The sequence below is a fragment of the Ursus americanus genome, chromosome 10 (genome assembly GCF_024610735.1).
Source record: "Ursus americanus isolate L20-20 chromosome 10, mUrsAme1.1.p, whole genome shotgun sequence".
In the NCBI taxonomy this organism is placed as follows: Eukaryota; Metazoa; Chordata; class Mammalia; order Carnivora; family Ursidae; genus Ursus; species Ursus americanus.
In genome coordinates this window covers 7,849,833-7,872,326 of record NC_142136.1, presented here as the reverse complement: position 1 = coordinate 7,872,326, position 22,494 = coordinate 7,849,833, and the positions used below count along the sequence as shown (strand labels likewise).

General features: G+C 37.8%; 1 long non-coding RNA gene across 1 annotated transcript in view; it reads right to left on the bottom strand.

The window, feature by feature from the left end:
• The window catches only part of LOC123802232 (uncharacterized), a 39,749-nt gene extending 30,076 nt beyond the window's left edge, over positions 1-9,673 (bottom strand). The window contains exon 1 of the long non-coding RNA XR_006782463.2: positions 9,535-9,673. This is a non-coding gene — a long non-coding RNA (uncharacterized LOC123802232). The remainder of the gene's footprint in view (positions 1-9,534) is intronic.
• Positions 9,674-22,494: the final 12,821 nt, after the last annotated feature.

The following is a 22,494-nucleotide window of genomic DNA, read 5'->3' as shown; positions in this document are numbered from 1 at the left end:
AAATGGGTAAATTTGCCATTCGACTTCCCTCTTTCCTTCAAAAGGTACAACTTTGGTGGCCAATTTAAATGGTTAAGACACATTGATTTACTGACTAAGCTTCTAAGACACAATGAATACAATCACTAAATGAGTCACATTTCAAAGAAAATAAGTAAAGTTCCTCAATAAAACACTTCTAATTTAAAATCACTTTCCTAGATTCTATTAGGCTTTAATAATTGAAACAGTAAATAAAATTAGAAATAACTAAAATTCAATTACATATTAATAACTTTCCTTATGATTGCCAATCAGTGAAAATATTATTTACCATCAAAACATAACCTGTCAACTTCAAATAGCATCTCAAACATCCTTGGAAGTAATGAGTTTCACGTGAAAAGTAATAAAGTATTCAGCCGGTATGATTGCAAGGAACTGTAGATATAGTTTCTCGTAAAAGAAACCTGATGCCCTTTACAACATATAGATTAATCTTTACTTCAATTCAGATAAATTTTTTTAATAGATGGAATAATGACCTAAGTGTGATTACGAGAGTGTTGAATGGAAATGCGACGTGTTTATTGTGAATTCAGATAATCATCGAGGCAAAAGGCATTGACGAGATAGTGGCAGTATTTGAAATAGGGTAAATTATGGCTGTGATGCTCTAATTAAAACCACAGATGAATTGTAAGAGAAGACAACTTGGATACCGCGTTTAGTGGGTTTATCTGCGTCTGCGCCCTTTGACTGTCTGTCTTGCTGCTAAATCTTCTCTGACCTTTGTTGTTTTCATTCACGCTACAGTGATTTTTCTAGTGGGTCTCTGCAGTGAAACCACTTTCTTCCCTCCTCGTCAATGATGCTGTCGGGAGGAGGGTGAGGAGGCATGACTGCAGCCCTCGTAAAGGCTCTGCAGGTGCTCCTCGCTACTGCCCTTTTGGGTAAACTTGAGAGAGGAGTCAGGCTCAAGGGAGACACTGTGCAAAATGCTTATAACTGAGACAGGTGCTTTCTTATGAAAGGAAAATCTGACCTAAGACATCATCATCTCATGGGGCCACCATTATTCCAACATAACTTTGATGGACAAAGGTAACACGCCCTCCTCACCCCACCACCTGAGTGTATATGGTACATCATAAAAGAGATCTATGGCCACCTCAGGGACATACAAACTTGGAGCAAGGTCAGGTGGAAGTCACACATGGTCCTAGAACGAAGAATGAAATAGTAATAACAGTGGTAATTACAGGAATAGTAATAAACAAAAATGAGTTCTCTAGCGCTGAATGCCCGTTGTCCGCCAGGCATAATTCAAATTGTGTTACATGTATTAACCAATTTAATTCCCAAACCACTCTGTAAGTTTTACTTCTACCCCTATTTATAGATGATGAAACCGAAACAGGGAAGTTAAGTAACTGCCTGGTATCACACAGATACCATGTTCCTGAGAGACATATGCGAGGACTGTCACCAAACCAGCACTGGCTATCACAGTGATGGGAAGTCTGGTGGGAATTTTCTGTATATATTTACCTTTCCTTTGATTTTTGGTTTTCATTTTTTATAATGGCCATGAATGAGGTCGTATTTTAACTTGAAAACCCTAGTCTGGAAGGTTTAGCTGGAAATGTAAGATCCGGGTTCTGGAGTGTAGACCTGAGCCAACATCGAGGCTCTCATACTAAAGACATGACTACTTAGGTTGGAAACATAAGACCAAACATCAAGAAGACTCAATACCAAACTGGCCTGGGGGGACTCCTACCCTATGTTGGCTACAAAAATCCCCAGATTTCATGAAGAATACAAGTGACTTCTTCAGGGAGTAGTTCAGTAATCCCCTTGCCATGAGCTCCAAATTAAGTAAACATTTGCCAATAATTTAAACAGGACTTGTATTCAGATGATGGCCCATCTATGAACATACACATTTTCCTTTTCTCATAGGTTGCAGTAGATCCCAGAGAGATATTTCAGCATTTTGAACGTCACCCTGCCCGTGCCCATGCACAGCCAATTTCTTACTTCTTCTGATGCTCTGACCTGTCATTGACTTGACTTCCATGACTGGTTGGAGCTCCACTCACCCTCTGAAGACGGCTGCCACCTTTTGCTGCCCATGACTTAATCCCACAGTTTCTGTACCCCACAGACCAAGATCTCCTGTGTTCCTGCACCTTCACTCATTTTCCCTGGCTCCCTCTCTCCTCTGCTCCTACTCACCAGATTGTTTTCACCTTTTCTGAGGCAGGGTGGTCATTTTGTGAAATCCATGCTCTCAGGATCTTACTTCCCATTCAAGCATCTTATTAAAGTTTCTCTATTTTTTTTCTTAAGGAGGAATATTGATACCTGTTGTAAATTTGTTTTGCTACATTACTCAAGCATATTGTAAAGGGAGCGTACATTACGTCACTTCATTGCTTTTTTAATTCTAACTCTCACCAAGTCCCTCCTTCTGTTAATCATCTCCTTTGCTCTCATCTGTCCCGAGGACACCAACAACAGAATGGTCTTCCTAAATCGCCACAGTGATCACTTTATTCACTCCCTCAAGGTTCCCCATCATCTCACTAACAAAGCTCAAGCTCCTGCATGTCGGATTTGTCCACACAGACAGGTTGGTTTCTGGGTAAATGCATTTCACATCTCACACGTCAGTCACCTTGAACTCCTTGTATTTCTCCTTGTATTTCTGTCCATGTCTGGTTCCTGAGCCCTCTGCTGTCTGTGGCACATTCCCCTGGACTCTTCCCAGCCAACGTTTTCACATAGTAATCCACCACACTTAAGCTTCGTATCTCCTTTGAAGGACTTGACCTCATCCCAGGTTGAATGAGCCTCTCTCTTTTTGTGTTCAGCCCATCGTCTAGGCTTCTAAAATCCAGCCAACAACATGCATCTTTACTTCTTATCGGCATGCCTCTGTTTGCCGAACCAAATTGGAGCTATTTTTAACCGTAAAAACCGCAATAATATCTAACGTCTCTTAAACAATAAACATTCAATGAGCAAATGACTTTACAATTTAACAATAACGTGAAATGTTTTAATTCGGGACTGTTCATTAATGTGAGAAAACTGGGACACGCCACACTGAACATTTAACAACCTCATAAACTATTAACAAAAAATCATGAGATTCTTGCTTTGTCTTAATACAGAATTTGCATCACATCATAACGCTATATATTAGCGCTTCCATCTAGAGTGACCGAAATTTCTTGCGAATCAACACTTGAAAAGCTTAAGCTTGTTATATGCAATATTTTATCTCATTGATATACCTTATAATATATGGCCAGTCATCTGTGCCAAAATTTTAGACTATTATTTCTAACGTCATGTCCGCTCGAATAATAGCCCAATATTTGAAATCCAAGTCATCCTGAAAAATCCAGGGTACACTATTGTATTTTGCGCGAGGTACCCTTTCCTTCTCTGAAACCCTGATTTGGGGGCTGGCAGGTAGGAGACTTGATTTTGGTGCCAACTGCTGGGGTTGGGAGCAGATAATTCACAAAGTTATTTTCAGTCCACATCTTGATATATATTTAATTCTAGACTGGCCGCAGTCTGGCCATGTCTGGGCGATTTAATCCTCTCCCTCTGCCTGAGAGCAGGCAGCCAGGCTTCCCAGAAGCGGCCCCCAGCAGGTGCTCTGAATTGGCAGTTAACTCTCACTGTATTTCGATTCTCTCTGGCTCATTCCCCATCTGGGGTTCCTGTCCCTGCTTCCATCTACCTCCAGTGTTGCTCTATGGGAGGGTTTATTTTATTTAGTGCTTCTCAAACTCTAATGTGGATAAGAATCACCTGGAGATCTTGTTCAAAGGCAGATTCTGATTCTGTGGCTCTGGTGGGAGAATTTTCATTTCCAGCAAGCTCCCAGATGAGGACACTGCTGGTTCCGTATCACAGATCATTTTGCGTAGCAAGAGTTTTGTTGACAAAGCATGGATTATTGGAGTGATTATATCGTAGGTTTGTTTAGATTTCGGACTCCGGTTTCACTATTTACTAGCAGGGGAACCTTGAATAACCTGTGTAAACGTTCTCAGCTTCAAGGAACTTTTGCTATAAAATGGGCTATTAACACTGCGGAGGGCTCATGGGAGGACATGGGATAACATACTTAAATGTCCAGTGCCCGTTAAATGGGAGGTTGCTGCTTAATGTAAATGCCCTTCCTCGCCTCTCCCCTTCCCCTTGAACTTTCAGGCTGATTCACTTATTGAGAGAGTTTGTCACTCACTTTCGCCTGCCACTGCTTGCTCCTTTCCTGGCCTTCAGATTCATCTCTGGTGCTGGGGTCTACCCATTGATGAACTCATCATTTGTTAACGATCTTTCACACCCACATCTTTATTCCTAGGCAGACCTTCCTAAGATCGTGACGACCCACAATGGTGAAATATTGGTATTGTAACCCTCTACTGCCAAAAGAAAACTTTTTTTTCCCTAGATCTATAGTTAGCATTCCTCCAGTAAATTTTGTGACATTCGTTGAAGACGGTGAAATTCAATCAGAATTTTTATTGGACTGTCTAATTTGAACACAGAAGGTGCTCAATAAAGGTCACCCCTGCCTCCTTATCAACTTCTCTTCTAATAAATGGGCATATAATAAAGTCTCATTTTGCTAGTGTGGCTAATTACATATGTGGTTTTCCTGAATTGAGTTTGGTAGAAAAGTTAAGTCTTAATAAAACAAGTTTATTATTTATATGATCCAGCATAATGCATTTCAGCGGATTATTATTTTTGTAAATGTTTAAACAGTTGTTTGAGTATCAATTAAAAGGAGCTATAGAACACAGAATAGAAATTACCGTCATCATTGTGGCATTTAGTGTATAAACAATTAGATGCATTTAATCCTGAAATTAAGCAAGCAGGGAAATATTAGAACAAATATACTGCAAACCAAAATAACATGACAGATATGATTTATGCATGAAGGCTATGGGAGGTGACATATTTTTAAAATTGTCTATCATTGATGCTATATTAAGTGAAACCATATTATTTGTGGTTATTGGAACCTATTATACATTTTATTCCAACTTCCGTTTTGATGCTCTTCCTTTCCACTCAAAGATATAGGCCATCCGCCTATGCAGTGAACTATACCTTAGTATATCAACTAATTAATATCATAACTTCTCATACTTCCTGAATTTCTCTGATTCAAGGCAAAAAGTTCTGTTAAGCATTGCAGTAGAGTCTTTCAGACACTGTTAGTCTGGCATAATATAAGAAAATGTTTTTGTGCTAAACTTTATCTTGGTGTAAAATGTTGTGAATTAAGCTTTACTTGGAAGCAGTTTTACTCCTATTAAAAAATGTGTTCCAGTTACCTGACTAAAGGAGTAGATTTAAAAACTGTGCATGGGGGCGCCTGGGTGGCGCAGTCGTTAAGCGTCTGCCTTCGGCTCAGGGCGTGATTCCGGCGTTATGGGATCGAGCCCCACATCAGGCTCCTCCGCTGGGAGCCCGCTTCTTCCTCTCCCACTCCCCCTGCTTGTGTTCCCTCTCTCTCTGGCTGTCTCTCTGTCACAAAAATAAATTAAAAAAAAAAATCTTAAAAAAAAAAATAAAAATAAAAATAAAAACTGTGCATGGCCTACTACTTTTCAATGAACGATAATATTACGATCTGTTTGCCATGCATTAAAATGCACACATAACGTGCACACATCTGCATGTAATCTGTGGGTCTATCAGACACCTGCCGCTATTCACAAATCCCTCCTGTCAGGTTTTACATTTCAAATCCCAGGATTCTAAACCAGACATTTTTCAGTGATTTGACTAGTGTGCTAAAAATTTATGGTTAAATACAAAAGAACAGAATAGTATGAAATGTTTTTCTTTCTTTAAACGTGGACTTTTTAAATTTTATTTTTGCCTCTTGGATATATTCATACATGAATGTGGGTTGGCACTTCAAAACGGGTATCTATTATACAAAACATGGTTTTCCAAACTTTCAAGCCCATGAAGCTTTTTTATTTATTTATTTTTTTGTTAAAGAATCATCCAATAGGCCTGTAGAACATACTAGCACTTGAATTAAATGAACCCAGGTTTGCATCCTGGTTCCAAACTTTAGTTACAACCACATTTCTTAATATCATTTCACACTAGAATTTTCCAAGGAAAGGGAAGCTGAGAGCGGACTTTATTCTCTCAGGTTGATACAGAAATTAAATGAAATAATACATGTGAAATGCTCACCATTGGTTCCTTCCACTAGTAATTGTTGAATACATTTCAACTACTATTGTCATTAATCTGGTTTCTTTTCATTATATTTGAAACAATAACCTCTGAGAGACTTCCCAAGTCATTTTAGGATCCATTAACCCCGAAGTTCTTTTTTTGCTAAATGAAGTATGGTGTTCCTTTCTGGCATTAATATTTACCTGAACTGGCCCCTGTCAAATAACTAATCAAAGAAGAAACACCACATATGTTACGTGTTTTCTTTCTCTGTCTTGATTCCACAGGACAAATGGAAACCTTTACCTACAGGTGGTAGATAAATGTCAGTCTTCAAACAGTGATATTAATCATGCTACATGAACAAATTCATTACCCAAAATTGACACTTATTGAAAATTGTTTGGAGAAATAGATCCAATCTGAGTCCCTATTCTTGGAATTAGATGATCACGGTTTCCAAGCTCATCCTGGATTATCTCCTTCTCAAGGTAGAAAGATCACCCAAATTCACAAAGACCTAACGTTCTACATATTCCAATATTAACATTTATACTCAGTGATCTAATAAGAGCACCCAAATGAAAATGTATTAGCAACTAACATTCCTTAATCTGGAGGCCTAGCTCAAATATTAATCACATCGATTCAATGAATATGCCTACTTTTGTTTCCTAGCTTTGCTTCTCATGGAGCCACCCGAGACGAGCACATTTTAATTTTAATTACTTTATCCAAATGTTCACCAATGAAATGTAACAAAAATAAAACCATGCTATAATTAAATATTTTATGACTACATGACAATCATGAACAAGTGTGGCCTACCCATATCAAAATGGCATTTCTATTAGGTTATATACATGCCATATTTTTATTGAATTTATGTTTGGATACCACTAATTTTATATTTATCAAAATATTCATGAAGAAATCAACTAGATTAAATATTTAATTATATAAGTGTATATAGAATAAGGCAAGTTTGTTGAGTATCTTAAATGTAAATTTCAGTGCACCTGGGTGGCTCAGTCAGTCAAGCATCCAACTCTTGATTTCGGCTCAGGTGGTGATCTCGGGTTTGTCAGATTGATTCCCCCCCCTCCCCCCCCCCCCCCCGCCTGCCCCGGGTCAGGGTCCCTGCTCAGCAGGGAGTCTGCTTCTCTCCCTCTGCCTCTGCTACTCTTGCTGCTTGTGCTCAGCCCCTGATGAGGCACATATCTATAGGCAAAATTAAGGCACCTGTCCATAGCAGCATATATCTGATAGCTCCCTACTAATTATTTTACAGTAGAGATTTATTTGGAATTTATGTCTTTTCCAATTTTTCTTTCTGTTGCTTTTTAATATGTCTAGGTCTTCAGATTAATATGATTATTGAGTTTCTCATTGACAATAATTACTTTAATTTTAATTTCTGAAACAAGATAATACTTTCCATATCTGCAAAACTCAATTTCAGTATGCTTACCAAGCATGACCTCTCCTTGCTCCTCTCTCTCCAGGGTTAGGGGCCTCCAGAGAATTTCACCCGGTGTTATACATTGCTAATCTATGCACGATAGAAAGTCTACACTGGAAACTATGGTATACATCATAATTTAACTTTTGTTTCCCAGAGCCTGCTACCTAAATACCTACTGTTACTGAAGACACCCCACCTTTGCAAGCCCCCATGACTGGGAGCATATGCCATGAGATCAGACTTGCCAGTTCCCCTTCTAGTGGGGATTACATAATGACCTCCCCATACCCCTTCTGTCGTGGTGTTAACTTTAGCATGAGGGGCACTGCCTCCCTTCCTGCTTCCCCACTGCTTCTGTGTCATTCTTGGAAACCTCAACATCCACAGGGATGATCTACCCAATACATCATTGGCTTACCCCTGCCTGGACCTCCTTTGTTCTCTTTTTCTCATGTACTACGTCACCCTACTGCGCATCTCCCCATGATCAGGGTCTGTGTCACCTTTACGTCTTGATTTCAAATGTTTGCTTTTGATTCAACTGTCTCTGGCTTTTCCAGCTGACCTACATAACTGTCCATCCCAATCTCCAGGGAACGCAGTGCTCCTGCTTCGCTTGTACCGTATCTTCACTCTCCTCATTGTCCCAACTTTGTTTTTGTGCTTGGCCTTTTAATCAGTCTCTTGCAAGCATCATTAAGTTCCTCGCTCTCCTGAATTTTGGGGCACACTCATCTGTGGAACTACCACGGCATCCAACCGTCCCCCCACCTCGGAGCAGCTGCACATTCCCACACAGTTGAATGTTGCTGGATAAAAATTCCAGAAACTTGTTGGATGGACTCACATCAAGTTTATGACCGCTGATCTCAAACAGGCTCTCGACCGTGGGGTAGTGCAATGGCGTTTATCTAGTAAATTATCTTTTCCACTCTCTGGGAGGGCAGTCTCCTTTCTTCTCAAATCGACAACCCCTCTACAACCTACCTCTCAGCACAGGAATGAAACAATGGGAACCAGTCAAAAACTACATCTCACTCTTCAATCACCCGTCTGACCAGTCTGTACCCATAAGCTCAACTGCCCCACCTGTGGGGCATGAAAGAACGGTCACTGTTCAAAAGTTCACCTAACACCTGTGTCTCTGATGCTCCCCCTCCCGCCTTTGTGTTGGCTTCCCTTCCTCCACAGCTAGATTTCTCCAAACGTTTCCCTTCCTGCTGAACTTACCATCCCATCTCTCAGTTTCTCCTCCAGCTACTCTGGTCAGACTTCCAGACCACCCCTCCAGAGCTGCTCATGTCAGTTTGCCAAACCTGAAGGTCGGTTTCCTATCTTCATGGGCATTAGATCTTGGTGGCATTTGGCACTCTTTTTCATAGAATTTTCTTTTCTGGGCTTTCTTGACATTTTACGCAGTTACTGAGAATGTGCTCACATTTCCTTTGTTAGTATTTTTTCTACCTTATCAATGTACCGAATATAGCCGTGTCCTAGGGCACCCCCACACCCCAAGTCTCTATATCTGCACTTCCTCCCAAGGTTACCTTACGTATCCCATGACTACAGGCATTATCCATACACTGTCTTTCAAACTGGCATTGGCAATCGGCAGCACAGCCCTGTTCTGCGACCATCAGATGCCTACCTCCGACTTCCTACATCCTCTCTTCACTAGGATAGGTACTAAGTGTAGACAAAGCAGAGAAAACGGTTTTCCCTTCTACTAATTCTTTCCATGTCTTCCCCCTCAGCCACTCTCCCTTCACTAAATGCCATGACCATTCCACCCAACCACACAAGAGAAGACCTCACAGTCATTTTCGATTCATCTCTTGGACTCATACCTACTCCGTCAGCCAGTCCTGCAACCTCCACTTTCAGAAGGCCCGGAACCAAACTGCATTTCCCACTTGCATGGCCGCCTGAGTCTCCGCACTCATCTCCTGCCCGAAGGACCACCACCGTACTACCAGGCTTGCTACTGCACCCTGGCCCTACTCCTGTCTATGCTCTACAGAACAACCAGAGCTGTTTTTCTGAAAAAGACGTCATCATTCCCGTGGGGAATCCCCCGGTTGTTTCCTGTCTTTCTTAAAAGAAATGCCCAGCTTCCTCTCTCGGGCTGAAGGCTTCTGCATGGTTGGTTGCCCGTTAACTTCTAGGAGATTCCCTGCACACCTTACCCTTTTCTCCATATTTCAGCACCACTGGCTTTACTTTGGTTTCACAAAACCACCCAGGTCTTCCCTACTAGGGGCATTCTACCAACAAACTATTCCTTTCCCTTGTAATCCTCTTCTTTTACCTAATTTTCAAGCCAACACCCGCCGATCCTCAGAGAGCCCTGACCCGACCTTCATCCCTAAACGTCCGCCAACACCACCTCTCAGAACGCTCGACCAAGTGACCTATTTCATCTTCTCCCTGGCACTGGTTAGCAGCGGGAATGATCTCAGTTGTCTATTTGTTTTTGTGTTATATGGCTTCCTACACAGACTGGAGGCAAAATGAGCACAGACTGTCAGTCTCTCCAGGCCCTCCGTACCCAGTTGTCAGGAGACGTTTGTCACATGCCCCCAAAAGTACTTGTTGACCGATCCGCTGATTGCACCAACAACATTTACTGACTAACCCATCAGCTGTGAAAATGATTTAAAATAATACGTTTGTTATGTTTCAATTCTCATTTAATAATGGAACTCATTTCTCTAAGTTCTAAAGGTATGATTGCACTGTTTTCTAAGAGTGACTTCATAGGGTTGGTGAATACCCTCGTGATTTTTTCCTAAATGCACACATACCTAATTCTTTCAATGTGACTCTTCCATATGAACTTTTCAAGATTTTATTGTGTTATTTCTGCTCCTAGAATCAAAGTAAAATAAGATAAAACCTTGATGTAAACCTAAATAGAATTCGTTCGAGAATGTGAAAGAATTTTTTTTTAAATCAGTATTTTTGCATCAATAAATCCTAGCTTAAAAGGATGGTAAATTTATATTTTTTTTATATTGACAAGCTAGTATTAAAAAAATAGATATATTAGCAACACTTATTCCACCTCATTTCAGTTGTCTATTTCAAACCACATTGACTTCAATATCTGTCATTCTGACAATGAAAATCATATGGTAGTGTTACAAGTATCATAAAATAATAGTGCAAACACTTGACAACTTAGAGAAACGTGAATTTTAAAATTTTGTACATTAAATGCAATATATACATACAAAAATTTTAAATTCTGAGAAAAAACATTTGAATAATTGAATCATTTATGTATTTATCTGGAAAGACGTACTGTCTTATTACAACTTTAGTGGATTGTAATGATATTTTTATCTTTTATTATCTTTATTTCATCACTCACCATTTGTGTTCCTGCACTATATATTTGACTATATGGCACATTAATGACTCTAGCTAATATATGATTAATTTTCTTCAAATTATGCTAATATAGTTTTCTCTTAAAAACATAAAACTAATTTTACCTGAGTAGTTATTATGTGTCAAATTGTTAGGCTATAGTGTGATTTCCAATAACGGAAATGTTAAAAAAATATAAAGACAAAAATGCTTATAGTTATTGTTAGATCTACTTTACATGTAGCAAGTGTGTGAGATGTTGTAGCCATAGCAGGAGAGTAAGTATTTTAATAGAATGGTATCAATAGGTAAAATTCTTTTTTTTTTTTTAAAGATTTTATTTATTTATTCAACAGAGATAGAGACAGCCAGCGAGAGAGGGAACACAGCAGGGGGAGTGGGAGAGGAAGAAGCAGGCTCCCAGAGGAGGAGCCTGATGTGGGGCTCGATCCCGTAACACCGGGATCACGCCCTGAGCCGAAGGCAGACGCTTAACCGCTGTGCCACCCAGGCGCCCCTCAATATGTAAAATTCTTGAAGTTGGGGATTCTTCTTTTTTCTAATATCCCCAAATATCATTTAAGTGCACAAAGAATTGTATCATAAAACTTAAATAGATGGAAGCAGAAAATGGTTTTATACCTGATAAATGTCGTATTTGATAATTTTGTTATTGTTATTATTATTGAAAGAGTACTCTGCCACTCTTTCGATATTCAGGTGTTTCATTGACAAGAGCTCATTGACTAATTCCAGAGGATTTCCTCCATGTAGTACTTTAATCCCATGTATTTTGTTTAATTGGAGTATGTTGGGAAAAGATCATTGTCTTTATTAATATGTTGAGTGAAAATGGCCTTAGGTAAATTATATCAGCATTTAATTTAGTATAACGGTTCTCTATAATCTCAGACTTAACCAAAGCAGATTTTGCAATTGTAAATGTGTTTCATAATCGTCTACTGGTACAACTGTCTACTGTTTGCAGTTCTGAGATACCTATGGGTAGGCCTGCCTATGGATGACCATGTGTGGAATAATTTTTAAATGTATCAAAAAAGAAGTAAGTTCAGATACAAATGCAAGGTTTGAGAAAAGTCCTCTTGCTTCTCCTGACAGAGGAATTGGACAGGACCAGCTGTCCAATACCATCATCAAGGATCGTGAGATCAGCTGTGGCCCCCGATACCAGGAATCCTCTGAATCCCAACTCAGGAAGCACATTATTCAAGCCCTCCCCTCTGGGAAGTCCTCAACCCATAGTTTCTATTACAAATGCAACAACAAAAGCAAAGGAGTCATAACAAGTTATGAGAACTTGTTTCTTCCTATGCTCCTACACCATATAAAGATTGTGGGTGGTCTTGAGTGCTCCTACCACATCTGAAAGTGTTAAGAAAAAACCCATCATTTCTTTCGTGCAATATCAGACATCATGTATGTGGGCAACCCCCAAACCACCCTGTAGTCACACGTCGTTTGTGACACATATGCAATAAAAAGGCCAATCTGGTTTTTGAGGTTAAGTCCTTTTATCACATGTACATTTCACAGTGACCATTAGACTAGTCCAGGCTGAGGAAATCAGTTGTAAGAATCTCTAAATATGAACAATAAAACACAGACTTTATTCAATCTTTTATCAAATTTTAGAAATCTGGAACAATCCCAAACCCTCCCTGAATAGTCTGAACTTGAAAAGCTATAAAAGATGTCAGGGAAAAATAACAATTTCATGAACCATTGTTTTTATATGTTACATTCTGTTGGCATTATCACATCACTCAAATATCAGAAAAATACCTAAGATCAGACACTTCAATCAAGTGCCCTAGAAGGTGGCCTGTAGAACTCAGGTCAGAGGATCCGTCCGGTGGGTGCACCCAGCCTGGCCTCCGGGGGGCCACCCATGCAGCAGTGAGATTAACATGTGCATTTTGAGGAAAAGGGGTCAGGCCCAGTGAACTCTGCTTTCTTGTTTATTTCTAGAACTTGATCCTGCATATCAAATCTATCTCTCTTCTATAATCTAAACTTCACTCTGTTGAATTGAGACGTGAAAGGATACTACATGTTACTAATCGGTGACTTAAAAATCCATTACTCCTTAACTCCTATTCTTTATATTATTTTCCCCCCAGGGACAGTTGGTATTTCAAGCAAATAAGACTGCAGGAAAGGTCTTAGGTGCAGGATTACCAGATAAAAACATGAGAGTAACCTTTCCAAATTCTCCAGAGTTGCAAGAAGAAAGGATAATGTATTTGTGTAAATAGAAGTAAGGATGTATTTAACAGTAGGCATCTTTTGGGGACTATTTGCCCAAAAACTTTGAGTAAATTACTGATAGGGGGATTTATTTTGCTGGGCAAATTCGTATATGATGTACCCAAAAGATTATTAAGAGCATAAGAGGTATAATTGTTTTAATACAATAATCACCATTCTCTTTGAAGAGGATTAGTAATTTTTAAATAGTTTTCAAAGGAGGTAATATTGCCGTGCCAGATACTCCAGAATAGTCCTAGTTATACTTATAGAGGTGGTTTTATTGAAGAAAAGAAAACTTCTAGGACATTTCACACATATTTTGGTATTTCCTTTATCGGTCACTTGCCTTGCTCTTTCTCACACCACCCTATTGTAAAACACCGTTCTGTCAATGGTAAGTTCTCGTGTCTGTTAGCCGATTTTTGAATCCAATTTCCGGCTGGCAAACACTTGGGTTTTAAGGTGCGGGGGAAATGCAAAGCTGAGGAACGTGTTTAGAAATAAAATATTTAAAATTGGAGTAATAATTATTTCACTCTAGCAAAAGTTTTCTCCCCTCAATTAAAATGAAACAAAGTTACTCGTGTCATCAGAAAGAATGGCCAAGCCAGAACCCGGGCCCTGAAACAACAGAGTCATCAGCCAACTTTACAGCCCCCTCTAATTCGATGTGTCAGGCCCTAATCAGCTCCGTTTCACAGCGCTTTGCTCCATGAAAGCAGATTTGTTTAACCACAACCTCCATTTCAGCCTGACTGAGGACGAAGAATAACGGACGAAAGCAGGCAGATCTCACGGGTTATATGATGGGGATAAAGTGAATCCATCATTTGCTGGAAAGGCAGAGGGAAAGTGACAGGCTCATTCATGCCTTCGAGACATTTTTAGGTCTATTGAAAATTTTAATCTGTGCACTCTAGGTGAACCCCCGCACTCCCTAATTTAGAGCATGAAGCCATGTGTGGAATCTGTCTGGCTCAGATAGGGCAGGCTGGCTGCTGGAGGACAGCAAGCCCTCCGAGCTGTTGCCTTCTCTAAATGCATCCTGCCTTGAACTTTACACGCACACAGAAGCTCCATTTACAGGAGGATTTCGGAGTTAATTAAACGCTGAATTTGTTTCTTTAGAAATCACATATGCCTCGGGGTTAAGTAATAGCATTTCAGCAACTACTTTAATTTAGGATTAAGCGTACTGTACATTTTCCGAGGGAATTTTATTTTTCTAAGGACACATCTATAGAGATGGGGAAAATTTCCCCCACTGTTCCTACAAAAAGGTTTTTCAAATCGCTCTGAAGAAGACACCGTATGCTAAAAGATGCTGCCAATCAGCAAATTCAAAATCATCTTTTGCATAAAAAGCACTGGAAACAGACAAATCAAGGACAATGCTGGTAAAATTGCTGCTTTCCTGATAAGGCCGTCGAATGACTTCCACCAAAGACTCTTCGCTTTGAGTTTTCTTTGCTCTGGATTTGCTCTGGGAATGCCACGGTAATAATCCCAGAAGCATAATATTTACAAATATTTGGGTCAAAGATGACAGGTCAGATTTTTATTATCAAACTAGCAAGTCGATGCTGACATATATCATCTTACTCCCACTGAGGAGTCTTACACGGAACAGTAAATATTTTCATTCTTAATTTTCTTAAAGGTGGGTCCCTTAAGAGTGAACAAAATGTGAACAAATGGGACCTAAGATCATCCTCAGAGGATTTACTTTTGAAATACTTTGCTATAAATCTTCACAATAAATGTAGGACCTTGATCAAGTTCACGTGCACTGATCTCTTTAAGCATTTTCTGTGAGGACGTTGCATGTTAGTAAAATGCCCAGTCTGTTAGGTCTTAGATTTACAAAAGGCCAGAAAATACTTTCCAAAATAAAATTTGGAAAAGTAGAGAGGGATAAAAAAAAAAGTACACTTCAAGTTTGGGAACACACCGACCTTTTTCTGCTCATGTTTAGTGTAAATTATTAATGAGCTGTATGGGTTCAGCACAGCACGGAGCACTTCTTTCCTTTCCTGAGCTTTTTCATTGGCCATCAAGTTTGAAACGAAAATAATTGCTACAGCTTTTTGAGGTGGAAATACCATTAGGCAGTATTTGGTGTTTTCTGCAATCCAATGAGCATATGGACTGTCGGAGGTAAAAAGTTCAATTCCTGAGGAAGAACAGAGACAGTGAAGACTACAGTAAAATAAAACAGCTCCAAAGCCCCGCGGAGTAAGCCCGTCCATAAATCTTATTAATCAGGAAGCCTCGCAATAAAGTGAGAGAGGCAGAAAAGCACACTGTAGCTCAGAGCCCAGCTTCTTTATTCCTTACAAGAGAGCGTTGCAAAAAGAAATGATTAGGACTATGAAAGATACAAGATCAGCAAACAGTAAGACTTTTGTAGTTCGTAGAATGTAAGCATATGATATTTGAAGAAGCATATTTGCCTTGTATGGAATTGTCAAAATTGTATATTTGCATACATGCGGATTTCTACATCGCCTGAAAGAGTCTCATTTTAAGGGGATGTAGCTTCCCCGTCATGTGATTTCTATTGTTTGCCCTGTGCAGATAAAAATAACAGTCCTTCTAAATGTGTCTCCTGTCCAAATACATTGTTGAAAGTTTTAATTCTGGAACACTTCCTGCTTCAGTTCTAATTCATTTGGAAAAGAACACTTTTTTCCCTGATTTCTAAAAACAGACATCGGGAAAGGAAATGAAATAAAGCAAACTAAGATGATCTAATTGTGAGTGGGGAAAGGCTTCAGAAAGCATGGTAATTTGGAAACTTTATCTTAATATCTGAGGGAAATCTGCTATTAAAATAAACCATAGGTCTTGAGAAAAACAACACGGACGTAATGCAAACATTTAAGAGAACTTAATTAGCCCGTTACTTGATAAAAACTGATGATTTTAATTGATCTGAATGATTATTGTTTGGTAATCATAAAAACAATTTTATAATGCTTCAAATATACATATATGTAGTAAAATCATTTTTAAATGATTTTTAAATCACTTAATTTTCTAAATTTTTAATCATTTAAAAAAATGATTTCTACTTTTAAATGATTTCTGTTTTTTAATTATGGCATATTTTTATCTTTCCTGGTTTGCTCTCATTCAGTGATCCACATAAATATAGTTATATACGTATAAGTAAATTAAAAAGTGAGATTTTGCTGTTTATTTTTATACAAGTCTTTTATATAAAGTTTTTACATAATGTTACATCCTAAATATTTACCTTGTCATCAAGTATTCTTTGGGAACAGGAATTCTGTTAGCTTTGTGATTCTCCATGTTATAGATACATGGAGTTTAGCGGATCAATCAGATTTTTAGTGTATTTACGTTATTTCTTTTATCCCCATATTAAAGTTCATACTGTACTATAATTTTGTTTTGTTTTGTTTTTCAAAGTAGATCTATGGTAATTTTTTTAAACTGTCCAATTTATGGCACCTAATAAAAATTTCTTAAATAATATTTCTAAAATCATAAGACAAATTGATTGTCCTTGTTTTAAATTGCATTTTGGCCTCTTCTAAGATTAACTATTATAAATACATATTTATTGGACTTTTTATTTCATATAAATACCTATTTATATGTGTTTTCTGACTGATATTAAGATTTCTTATATAATCACTGATTATATACTACCGATATTCTCTTCTTATATTTTTAGTGAGTTTAAAAGGTTAATTTTTTGCTCATATATAATTTCAAATGTAAAAAATCTGTGTAACATTTAAAATTATAATTTATGATTCTGTATAAGTGCTTACAAAATCTTACCTTCAAATTATGGAAATATCCACCAATATTTATTTTATTATTTTAAAATTTTGTTTTGATTATTACTTCACACTATCTGTATATAATATCTTTGGACATATGGTAGAATAGAAGAACTAATGTATTATTTTTAATAAAAGTTACTCTACAACTATATATGAGATAATATATCTCTTTTATAATTTTTTTCAGAGCGTCATCTTTAGCATAAACTAAAATCTCTGTACCATGGTCTACTTCTGAACTTTGGTTCTGTTCCATTAAATTCTTTCTCTCCTTCCAATTCAGGAATACAACATTTAAATCATATAATTCTTTAAAATGTATTTTAATATCTGGCATAGCAAGTCCTTTCATTGTTATTATTTAAAAAACATATTGACAAATTCACCCTATTAATACTTCCAAAACCATTGTAGCATACTCTTAATAGCCCAACATAATATTATGCTATTTACACTTATATTTTACTTGGGGTAAGTTGCAGCTTTAAAAAATACTTTTATGCTTGTTCATACAGTTTTATAAAAATCCTCTCTATAGATAGATGATAGAGAGAGATATGCAAGTTCGTTTTTAGATGATGTATGGTAGGTGTGATGAGATCTTTGACGCCAATGTTTAGTTATTATTGCTGGATTTTGGAAGTTTTGTTTCCTGTTGTTTTCATCTGTGTACAGTTGACCCGCAGCATTACATTAGATTCAGGGCTGCATCCTAGTGATTTACAAGGTTACATATTTTGGAAATTTTTGAATTGATTTCTATGAATCTTAATATAGATTAATTTTATTCCCTGGGCTTATCTATGTAACAAATTAAATCTGCAAGGATAATTTTTCTGTAGGCTAGTCTATCAGTTACCAAAACTCTAGAACGAAAACAGTGCCTGCTGTGCCCTTGTCCTTGTTTTAAGTACACGTTTCTAAGCGCCAGAAAGACAGCCTAAATCACCACATCTACCACTATGGACTTTATGGTCTGATTTTTTTTTACCATTCTTATCCCTATTTTTGATCGTTCTGATTTATCCTTTTATTCTTTAATACACTACTATACATTATTTTTCAAAGGATGAATCGCATGTTTGTAATTCTTATTTTTTTCTCTTATCTATGTCCTTAATATATGCTTTATTCTGTAGTAACAAACACTTCTGAAGTTGGGGCTGTTTTTCACCTTTTTACTTTTCTTTATTGAGTTGTTGCCTAGTTTATATTAATTCTGTTCAATTGGTTTTGCCTTAATTAGGTAAAGGTCTTTTTAGGGAGGCTTCCAGATGGTGTTCAATTTTATGCTTTGAGTTTGTATTTTTTTCATACCCTAACCAATCTGTCTACAAGATCAATATCTTACATAAATAAAAATAGATGACATCTCTATCTATATAGAGAGATTGATAGCTACGGATACGAATATAGATACAGATACAGGACAGGTAGATCAGATCTCTGAGAGATAATAAATTCATACTTCCACAAAAGGATAAGCAAGGCAAAAAAAAAAAAAAAAGAAAGAAAGAAAGAAAAGAAAAGTAGCCTCAATGTGTTTTGAGGTCATTCCTTGAACAGGACAAATAATCCTTCTCCTTCACCCCCTCATTTGTTCTCCGCTGGCCTGGCATCTGGGGGTCACATTATTAGAGTAAGAAGTTGAGGGAAGAGCCACCAGGCCGTTCTCCTCTGGTTCCTTCCCTGTCATGGGAGCAGGCGGCTGTCACGCTAGAGACCTGGCTCTCTTTGGTCCCCGAATGCTGGTAAAGGACAGCCTGACTTTAAGGGGCAGGCACGTGAGCCTCTGGATGCAGCCAAGTGAGAAATCGGCGCCGGTGGATAACCTTGAACAGCGACAAAAGAAGAATCTCCTTCCAAACTGGGCTGCGAATTTGTGCTAATGGATCCTTCCAACTTTGAAGGAGGGGAGTGTGGGTGCTTCCAAGTTGTAGGGAGAAACAAAAACAAACCAACCCAACAAAACCCCCAGTCATCCGATATTCCCAATTGCGGGTACATGTTCTATTTCCAGAAAACATGTTCGAATAATTTAAGTATATGTCGATGAATTTAAGGCTGGAATCGAGACTCTTGTCCTGCAGAACAAGGCAGAGGAAGCTTCTGATGCCAGGAGGTACCCCGTCCCTCACACGCAGGGTCAGCACTGGCCCCTGCTCTGTCCCTGGCCCTTCTCCCCCTGTCACCCCATGCTCCCTTCCCTGCTCCCACCCGGCTGCCTCCACGGAGCCTGTGCTTTAATGAAAGTGGAAAGTTAGATTAGGCCCAGTAGAAAATCCCATCTAGTGAAGGTAAAGCTGAAATCTGATATGAGGGAGATGTTTTGCTGGTCTTGCTATTACGATGTGTTCATACGATATATTAAACTCCACGTATTTCCTTCCTCATTTAGTAGATAAACTTTTAATCGATGCTTTCCTCTAGTGAATAGAAGCTTTACTGCAATTTTGAAATTATTTTAAGGGAATTGAGAAATCTTTAGAGAAACGTTTTAAGGCCATTAGTTTGGTCTTACTACCAAATGGATCTGATGAAAATAAGAGGGATTTTTTTTCTTTCCATTTGAAGTTAGAATGTATTCTTGAAAGGCTAAAATCTCATTGTCACAAATAAACTGACTCGTACAAGCCAAAAGTCTATACAAGTAAGTGTGAAATTCACTTAAATGTTTGTATTTGGTTATAAAAAAAAGTTCATGATTTGTAAGAATGCATAAATATGTGCTATTAGTGAGTTTTCTTGACTAGAACTTACATTTTTAGGCATGGGTTTGATCTAGTAGCTTCTGTAAGTCATACTAATAGATATTTGTCATCCAGACACAGAAAGTCTTCTTTATTAAGTTTTTCATATTCCAAGTTTCCATATTCCCTCATTATTTATTAAGACCAAAGAATCTGGAGATAACTTGTCACTTCAGGGAATATTTGCTAACTATCTATAGTTTATTTTAGTCCATGAATCTTTTGAAGTGGGAAAATATGTAACTTGTATATGAAGAAAGTTAAAACATAATTAAATTATCTGTCGAACAAAATAGGAAATTTGAAGTCACAAATTACTCACTTCCTTTTAATGTATACTTTTCGTCACTATTATTACGGACATTTTAGAATGTCTGCACACTGTTGCTCTGATATTAACAATTAAAAGAAACATTTTACACAAAGAAACTTTTTTTTTTTTTTTACATTTACTAAATGTGACTGAGGTTTAGCTGCTGCTTTTAGAAAGATTGAAGGAAACTACAGAGGACTTTGGTCATGAGTTTGGAGTTTTGGACAAGAATACTAGATATGCCATAATTGGTCATGTCCCCTTATGAAACCTTCAATAGAGATCAGCCGTATTAGTGTCCATTGCTCCATGCGTGCGTTCTTTGCAATTAGAACAATATATTTAAAACTCTTCAAAAATGAATGACTATAATAAATAACAGTTATTATTATCACTAGTCCTTCTACTATTATTATGGACACATTGATGTGAAAACGACTGAGAAGCATTAATGATCATGCAACCTGTAAGTAAATAGGTTGAGTTTGGAGCAGCTCGCCTTTGCTCAGTATGTTTTTTACAAATGTGGCTGGTGTGGTCCTGAGCATGAGACAAAGATTCACACAGATTTTTCTGCTCTTTTTCTGAAGATTCTTTAAACTAGCTGCAGAGAGAGCACATATTCACAGAGGATAAAAAATGAATATACATAAGCAAGGATACACAAGCTATCGAAAAGTAATTTAAAGTCATGCTTACACCCAGAAGAAATGCAAAGCTGGATACAGTTGCTATGATCAGAGGTAAACTTGGAGTCTGGAAGAGCCTTGTGAATCGCTGCTACCCTGAATCACACAGGTCTGTTTTTTGACGAAATTTTTAATTTCGAGACTTCAGAAGATGAAATAATATTTCTGAGTGAATTTCATGTTGAGAATATTAACAAAGAATTAATACATCTTGATTTTCCTCTCTCTTTTTTTCCCTATGGCCTTTTGTTTTGTTTCTTAAATTCCACATATAAGTGAGATTATGAGGTATTTGTCTTGCTCTGACCAACTTACTTCACTTAGCATAATATCCTCTAGCTCCATCCACATCTAAATGTAAAATGTGAAACTATAAAACTTCCAGAAAAAAATACAGTAGAAAATTAATTCATGGTGATGGGTTATGTTGAAGGGACAGAGGAGCCAAGTGAAAGAGCTCCCAATGGCTAAAATCAGAATGATTTGAACAAAATATAAATAAGATGGTATTGAATTTTAAGCAAAATTAAATTTTAATAAGTAGATTTATTAAATAAATAAATAATAAATAGATAAGCAAGATGTCATGTTGATAAGATTTGATAAGAATGGCACTTTACATTTAGGTGAACTTCTAACCAAAACTATTAACCCTATCTAATCATGGGACAAATCCCAATTGAAGAACATTCTATCAAACACCCATCCAACACTCAAAATTGTCGAACTTGTGAAAAGCAAAAAATGTCTGAGAAACCATCATGGCCGTAGGCGGTATGTGGAGACATGACACCCAGGTGTAACATGGCATTATGAATGGGACCCTGAACAACAACAACAACAAAAAGACATTAAATGAAAACTAAGGAAATCTGAATAAAATATGGACTTTATTTAATAATAATAAAAAAGAAACTAATACTACACCGCATTATCTAACTGAAATTAAAATTAAAAAACTTCAAAAAAAGGGAAAAAATTAATGCAGTTATCCAATAAGGTCAACTCACTTCATACTCCCTGACTTTGGGGGCTGAACAAACCCATATGAAAGAAATCATCCCTCTAGCTCTGAATTCATATCTCTACTTTGATTTTTTTGTTTTTTGTTGTTTAACTCAGTTCATAAGGCTTGATGTTGTCATTAACACAAGTGGCTTAGTAAATAGGCCGTTTTCATCATTGATTTTCTAACAGAATTCTCTCAGAAACTCCCACAGTCCCTTGCTGCATGATGTCATGTAGTCTCGGCTCCCCATTTGCCTTACACATGAACACGTGCTTCTCATACGGCACTTTCTAGGTAGTGACTGAAATGGATTAGCTTCTACTCAACAACTATGGCTTTAGATTTTTCTCTCGTGTATGTTCTCTTGCTCCTCTGTTAGCTGCCCCTGAGAGTCTAACCTTCTCCATAGCTGCTGTTCCCACTGGATCAGTGCAGGTGTGTCCTCTGCTGATGGCCTTATAGAGAAGACAGAGAAAGGTCCATTCCTATAATGCCCTTCACTCTGACTTCAGTGCTTACCCATGAGTCCCTTTTCTTCTCAATATCCAACATTTCCTCAAACAGAGGTCCTCTTCTGAAAGCTTC